Source organism: Amphiprion ocellaris, chromosome 21, assembly GCF_022539595.1.
Source record: "Amphiprion ocellaris isolate individual 3 ecotype Okinawa chromosome 21, ASM2253959v1, whole genome shotgun sequence".
NCBI lineage: Eukaryota > Metazoa > Chordata > Actinopteri > Pomacentridae > Amphiprion > Amphiprion ocellaris.
Genome location: NC_072786.1, coordinates 27,240,536 through 27,248,702, shown reverse-complemented (window position 1 = coordinate 27,248,702; position 8,167 = coordinate 27,240,536). Strand labels below are relative to the sequence as shown.

Here is an 8,167-nt window from a genome sequence, read left to right as displayed (position 1 = left end):
CTTTTAATGTTTAATTTTCTTTTTAAATGCTTCATTGTATTTTCTGTGTAATTCCTATTTGAACTTTTATTGTCTTTAAGATATAATTTTCTAATTAAACATTTAATTTTTTAATTAAATGTTTTGTGTTTTTATTGGATAGGTGTAGTGAGAGACAGACAGAAAACATGGGAGAAGAGTCGGGGGAAGACTTGCAGCAAAGGGCTGCTAGCGGGACTCGAACCCGGGACGCTGCGTCAGAGACCAGCCCTGTACACGGTTCACCCGCTGAACCCGTTGAGCTATATGGATACCCATGTCTTGTCTTCTTAAGGGTTTAATAGTCCGATTAAATGTTTTGCATTTTTAAAAATGTTTGACATTCTTCTTGTTCAATTGTATTTTTTAAATGTTTAATGATGGAAAATACTTTCTCTGTAATTTCTAATATTTGTATTATAAAAGTTTTGTTTAATAATTTCATAATGACATGTATTGTATGTTGTTGAATTATCTCATTCAATATTTTTGTCTGTTTAATAGTTAAACATTAAATTACATTACATTCTATTAAACAGACAAAATATTGAATGAGATAATTCAACAACATACAATACATGTCATTATGAAATTATTAAACAAAACTTTTATAATACAAATATTAGAAATTACAGAGAAAGTATTTTCCATCATTAAACATTTAAAAAATACAATTGAACAAGAAGAATGTCAAACATTTTTAAAAATGCAAAACATTTAATCGGACTATTAAACCCTTAAGAAGACAAAACATTTAATAAAAAAATTAAATGTTTAATTAGAAAATTATATCATAAAGACAATAAAACTTCAAATACGAATTAGACAGAAAATACAATGAAGCATTTAAAAAGAAAAATAAACATTAAAAGGTGGTATATTTACATATAATTTAAATGTATTTAATGTTTAACTCTGTTAAACAGACAAAATATTGAATTAAATAGTTCAACAACATACATGGCATTATGAAATTAAACAAAATTTTTAAAATACAAATATTAAAAATTACAGATAAAATATTTTCCATAACTAAACATTTAAAAAATAAAATTAAACAAGAATATTAAACATTTAAAAAAATGCAAAACATTTAATTAGATTATTAAACCTTTAAAAAGACAAAACATTTAATTAAAAAATTAAATGTTTAATTAGAAAATTACATCATAAAGACAATAAAACTTCAAATAGGAATTAAACAGAAAATACAATGAAGCATTTAAAAAGAAAACTAAACATTAAAAGGTGGTATATTTACATATAATTTAAATGTATTTAATGTTTAACTCTATTAAACAGACAAAATATTGAATTAGATAATTCAACAACATACAATACATGTCATTATGAAATTATTAAACACAATTTTTAAAATACAAATATTAAAAATTACAGATAAAATATTTTCCATCATTAAATATTTAAAAAATAACATTAAAGAATATTAAACATTTTAAAAAATGCAAAACATTTAATTGGATTATTAAACCTTTAAAAAGACAAAACATTTAATAAAAAAATTTAATGTTTAATTAGAAAATTACATCTTAAATTTCTTAAATCTTTTTAATAATAAAACTTTTAAAAAGTTTTATTGTATTATTTTTTTTGTTTGATTTAATTGCTTTTTGTTATGTAGTTTATTTCTTTAAGCTTCTTTTTCTGTCAAGATTTTAACCCCAACCTTAAAAATGAAATAAACCCTTAAATCACAATGAAAATACTTCTGTTGTCACAATCATGAGTTAGTCAATTATTCAGTTTATCAGTTCAACTTTATTTGTTTAGCACCTTTTACACAGATGACAAAACTAAACAAGCAAAGAGAAAAAACTATGATTAAAACTCAAAAACATTAAAAAAAAAAAAAAAAAAACATTTAACATGGTAATAAAATGTGTTGTGTCCAGGGGATGGAGGGAGTTTATTGAAGTCTTCTTGGGCTCACATGGGAAATCATTTAAAATATAAACTTGATATTCAGTCTAAGGAAACTGCAGAGCGACAGAAGAACCAACAATATCTCATGTTTTCTCCTTTAATGAGTCGACTCTTCTTGTGCTTTCAGACCAAAGAACTACAGACTCTTCACAACCTGCTCAAACTCTTGGTACAGGACCTCACCACACGGGTCAAGAAGGTTTCTGTCTCATTTCTACTCTGAAGCTCACCTTCTCCTGCTCAAACTGCTGACAAATGTTTCTGCTGCTCTAAAGTCTGGTCTCCAGAACTTCCTAAAAACTCTCAAAGTCTCTTCTGCTGCAGATTGCTTTGTAGAACTGTTCCAGAAAACCTCACTAAACCACATGGAGGAGCCTCAAGATAGTCGTCCAAATGAAACCGTACAAAAACCAAACTAGCACAACCCAAACTCTAAAGTCTCCTGCAGCCTACCAGAGAACCTCTGAGAACAGAGAATCAGGACAGGAACTCTTACCTTCTGGACAACCAACGTTGGTTCTCAAACAAGAATACAGAATGTGTCTGACCAGAAACCTCTAAAGACTCACTACAACCAAGATAAAGACACAACTCAGCTGCACCAAATCCACTAATCACTGCACACATTAACACCATGTGCTAACTGTGGCTAAAGAACCACATTTACCAAGACAACTATCCAGTACAAAGCCCTAAAACACACCAAGAAACACATTAAAGATGATTTTATTGCTGGAAGCTGCAAGCCAACGCCTAAAGAACAAACTAAAGCAATGGAACCAAACCCAGTTCACTGGTGAAGAGAAGCAGAGGAAATGTTTGTCTGCAGCTAAATAAAGCAGGAAGACACTGAGCTGCTCAGGTGTTCCTGATAACACCAAGGTGCTCAGGTGTTCCTGATAACACCAAGCAGCCACCTGGACAGCCAATAGGAACACAGCTTCCTGGAAGTCCAGAGGGCGGGGTTAGTGAAGGAAATTTAGTTTAAAGTTGAAGCAGAAAGTTAACAAAGAAAGTTGAAAACCACCTTCTGATACCTGAAATCTCTGAGTTTTCACACAAAGAACACCTGAACATGTCAAACTGGTTCCATAGTAGAACCATCATTGTAAAAACGTCATAGTATGGTGTGTTGCTCAAAAAACATTAGGACCCGGCTGTCAGGGGACAAACATGTCAGAAACATGAGAACAGAGAGAATCCAACCAGTAGGTCACAGTTTATCATCATCTAATCATCTCCTGAAGTCCATATGGTGAGAGACATCAGTATCTGGTTGTTCATTTACCAGAGGATGCTTAGAATCATGCTGATGTGGTCTGTACTCTACAGTATTTTAGTGACTCAATAAATGCCTAAGTTGTTTTTTTTTTAATGCTTTTTAGTTTTTAATAAACATTTAACAGCCTATATGTAATCAATAAATGGCCTTTGCCTATCTTAAGAAAAATTCACTCAGAACTCTGATATGTTAACAGTACTAAATAAATCAGTAAATACATGCATACACACAAAAATAAGTTAATACAGTAACTGTGTTAAGATAAGATTTAGATTTTTAAAAAAGTTGTTTATGTTTTTGCAGAATCCAGTATTGCTCACTGGTTGGTCATTACATTTTGTTAGTTTGATTTCACTGTTTAAAATGATGCCACCTCTTTTCAGACAGAACCTGTGATAATAAAACAATACAAAATTTTTAGTTCTGTGTTAATAAAGCACTTAAAGCTTTAAGTATGGCTAAATGCTTTTTTCAAAATTAAATATATCACTCCTTAGATGGTAGTGGCCCCAAGTTCAGTAAAGTTGGAAAGATATTCACAGATTGGGACTTCCAGCATCAATAACTCATTAGATATAGGTTGTCAAAACATAAACGGTGCCTCTTTCCCATTGTTGTAAGGCAGACAATGTGCTACAAGCCCAGTTTTATCAAAAGTAGCTGTCTTTCAAGCTACAGGAATAACATTGGTGTCTATGGAGTGAACAGGGTCCGTCTGCAATTTGCAAAACCACTGCAACAGTAAAGAGAGACAAATATTCAATAACTTCACTCTTATACATTGTAGTGTCACTAAAATCACTGCAGCCTGTTGACAAAGTGTTTTAACAGAAATGTAAATGCTGTAATTTGATTCTTTTAATGAACCATGTAACTTGAATGGATGTGATGCTGGTGTGACCACAGTGCACACGTCTGATGTTGCTCACAGTGGTCCAAGGGACGCTCAGGGAGTTTGTGTGTTTGCTCAGACTCAGGAAAAATTACAGGGAACATTGTTTGGGACTCAAGCAGTTCCTTCTTTTACTCACTATCTCCCCAGCCTTAGAAAAAAAAACCTGTTCACACGGCACAGATGAGGCTGAGGTACACAGGAAATGTTTGGCTCCATTGTACAAGTTTGGGTAAACGGTTTTGTGGGTTGCCCAGTAAGCCAGTGGGTCTGCCGTTCTTTCTACAATTGCATTCGCTGTGGCGCTTTGCATTTGCCAGGCTCTACTTGCGTCTTTCTCCAATAGGCTCCACAGTTGAACTGAAAAATATTGAAGATCATCATCATCATCACCAGAAATGTCAGTCATTCCCTATTCAGAAGAGAAAAAGAATACCTGTGGAAGGTGCTGCTGGTGGTCGAGGACGATGCTGCGGTGGTGCTTGTGACGTAGATGACTGCTGCTTGGTATTCTTTATGTTAATTGTTGTGCATTCTGTTATTAAACGTTCTTTCACACTGGCTGCCACTCTGATTGGTGAATCCAAAAGTTTTGAACTGCAGAGCCACAAGTGTAGCAACAGTCAGTGAACTGTTCTTTTCTTTGGTTTGTAGTCTGTCAGCTAAGCACCTGACAAGGTTCTGTGCCAGGTGTTGTGGCATGGGGGTGGTGAGTTGGGAATATATATATATATATATATATATATATATATATATATATATATATATATATATATATATATATATATATATATATATAAAATCTATCTATCTATCTATCTATCTATCTATTTTCTACGAAATACGAAATCTGACATACTACTAACTCTCAAAGCAAAAACAACAGCAAAGAAACCAATCTATTCTGCGAAAAACAATTCAAATGAACAACACTAAATAGGGATCTCCTATCCCGGAACACTCGATCCCGCTGAGTGATTCACATAACAAACCGAACCAATCAGGTGATTCGAAGCAGTTGAGTGCTTCAAGCGTCACTGAAGTGATTCAAACGTCACGAGTCACGTGACCAAACCACGCCTCGGCACAGTGGCTCGATACGTTTGCTTCATGAGCAACAGCGCATGTGTGGAAGCCTCGGGTATCAGAGGACCATCCCTCGATCTAGTCTGCTATATGTATCTATGGTCTGAACGCCTGCGAGCATCTCTGGCTGCTGCTGACCTGGTTTTTGGAGTAAAACACGGTAAGAAGATAAATACTTCTAACCAGTAGCGTTGTTTTGTTCTACATTAAGTCAGCGACTTGTGAAGAGTTGTGTTTTGTTGTGTTTGAGCAGTTGGTCCGGACGCGTTAGCAGCTAAGCGGCTAAGTTAGCTAGCGGGCTAATTAGCACAGGTGGCTAACTTACCGCTGAACACCTGTGTTAGTTGCTGTCGCAGCTGTCCTCATTATTAGTGAACTTCTCAACCTGTATTTCTCTGCTGTGTATTTTAGCTTTTAAAAAAGTTATTTTACTTTAAGGTTAACTGAAACCCGTTCAGCTGCACTGAAGTTTAGCATTCAGCTGCTTTGAATTAAACTGCGCTTAACTTAACATTGTGCAACATTACCTCTCTGAATCTCCATAATTTCATTAAATTCCTTCTCTCTTCCACTGCTCAAGTTCAATCCAGTATATAAAGTGACATTAATAGTGAATAAACTAACAAGCAGCCATTGTATGTATTTATTATTGCATGTATTTGTAGTAAAACATGAGTTGAAACATCCTACTTTTGGATCTAGAACTGCACAAGCTGTTCATTTTCAGTCACCTGATGCGTTAAACTCCCCTTTTTATGTGAGGTTGAAGCAGAAAGTCTGAGTTAACAAAGAAAGTTGTTTATAATTTGTGATACCTGTTATCTCTGACTGAGGCTTTAGTTTTTGTTGAGCTGATTTACACGTAAAAACTTTGTTCAGGAAGATTTGTCAGTAGCTCAGAGGACAAGCTGCTTTTTACACAACCTTGTAAGAGAATGTCTGTCAATGCTTTCAGCAGAATTTAGAAACACAACACTTCCTAAACAGATATTTTGAGGCTGTGAGGTTGATCGTTTGAGAGTCTATCAGTGTGTTTGTTTGTGGTCTTTCTGCTTCTAGGTGGAAGCTGAATTAGTGAGGATGACTCCTGCTCCTGTCATCTCTAAGCTCCTCCCACATCTTTACCTGCACATGAGGAAAATCACTCCTGTAGAATGCAGGTATGTTTGTCATTATTATAAAAAGATGTTGCCTGGTGACCTGTCAGAAACCCATCATGCAGAGTCAGCCAAAATAATGTTTACACACATCAGGAAAAGAAAAACAAGCATAAATATTTCAACACCAAATTTATTCAGTCATCACCAGATTAATAAAAGTTATCTTTGGCCTCTACAATTACAAGAGGTGCTCAAAGTGGAGGCCACTGGCTTCCAGACATTTCTGTGTTGTAGACGTCACTTGTTGATGCTTCATTCATGAGGGTAGCGCCATCTGTTGGGAAAACATCGTACAACAGGACACAGAGTTGATTTGATCAAACTTAGAAAGAGGAATCTATATGTATAGAAGTACTTATACAAATGAAATATTTATGAAAGTTGTTCTTTTCCTGATGTGTGTCTACATTATTTTGGCTGATTCTGACTCTGTGAACTTAATGAGAACAAAACTGTCATTTAATTGTTGCTCTGAAAGCTTCTTTAGTGAAAACCAGCTGGTGTTGTGCTTTGAAACAAACTGCTGTTGAGGTCTGTGTTTTTAGGTTTAACCCCACAGTTTCTGAATGAACTGATAGTTGTTTTTTTTTTCCTGATCAATGTGGACGTTATAATTGATGGTAACATTTACTGATCATATAATCAGCATGACAATATAACAGTAGAACATTCTGACCACCTGACTAATACTGTGTTGGTCCCTTTATGCTGCTAAAACTCCTCTGACCCAGTGGTTCATCAGAACCTCTGGGGATCCTGTGGATTCTGTGGATCCTGTGGGTTGCAGGGTGGGTCCTACCTGGACCAGGCTGATCCTGGACCATCCCACAGATGCTCCATCAGATGTGGATGTGGGGAGTGTGGAACCCAGGTGAACAGCTTAGCTCTGTCGTGTTCCTCGGACCACTCCTGAACAGTTTTAGTCTAAGGTATCTAAAAATAAATAAGTTATATGTAATATTTTGAGGGAATATTCTAAAAAGGAAAGAAAAGCTCCATTCTCACTCCTCTCAGGATAAACTGTCATTAAAATTGACTTTAAATTTAGCTTCAACACAAGATAAAAACATTTACTTTCATTACTGATGTTGTCAAGTTTTAATAAAGTTCATGCTACTTTTATAAAATGATGAAAGTGAATAAATTGTATTTCTGTGATCTGTGTTTGATTTCTGTCTTTTCTCCTGTCATCCAGATGTTCAGAGGGAGATGATGCCACATCTGGTCCAGCTGATGGAAGGTCTTGAAGTTCTCTGACTGGCCTCGACTGAAGATGGTCGTCTCACTGGATTTAAGGTTCAGATGCTCAGTAACAAACTCCACCAATGAGCCAACAGGGAAGCTTTAGGTTTATTAAATGTTGCTATGAAGGTTTCGCTGTTTTTCTTTGTGAATGCAATGAGCTCCAACTGAAACTTGAATTAGAACTTAGAAGTAAATCCTTCCATCTGAAAGGATTTAGTTGCATTAATAACCTCATAACATTCTAGTTTTTATTCCAGTCTTGGTTGGAAATAGAATCTCTGTATTGATTCAGGTAAAAACTGAACTTCACAGCATGTTGAAGCAAAACAACCAGATGAAAACTGTGATGGTGTTGGATTGTCAGACCGTAATGTTGCAGCTCAAAGCAGCTTTTCTAGCTCAGTTCATTCTGACATTCAGCTATGAATCAACACAGCAGATGGTGATCCATGCTGTGGAAGTCTCACATCTCCTGATTTAATGGAGCTGCTTTGCACTTTTTACACTGTTTATTCACCAACACTTTATTTAATGAAAGTC

General features: G+C 35.1%; 1 long non-coding RNA gene across 1 annotated transcript; it reads left to right on the top strand.

Moving 5' to 3' along the window:
• The first annotated feature begins 5,249 nt into the window (after positions 1-5,249).
• On the top strand, positions 5,250-7,756 carry LOC129347848 (uncharacterized). The gene is made up of 3 exons (XR_008600133.1): positions 5,250-5,382; positions 6,282-6,382; positions 7,578-7,756. It is a non-coding gene; the product is annotated as an uncharacterized LOC129347848 (long non-coding RNA).
• Positions 7,757-8,167: the final 411 nt, after the last annotated feature.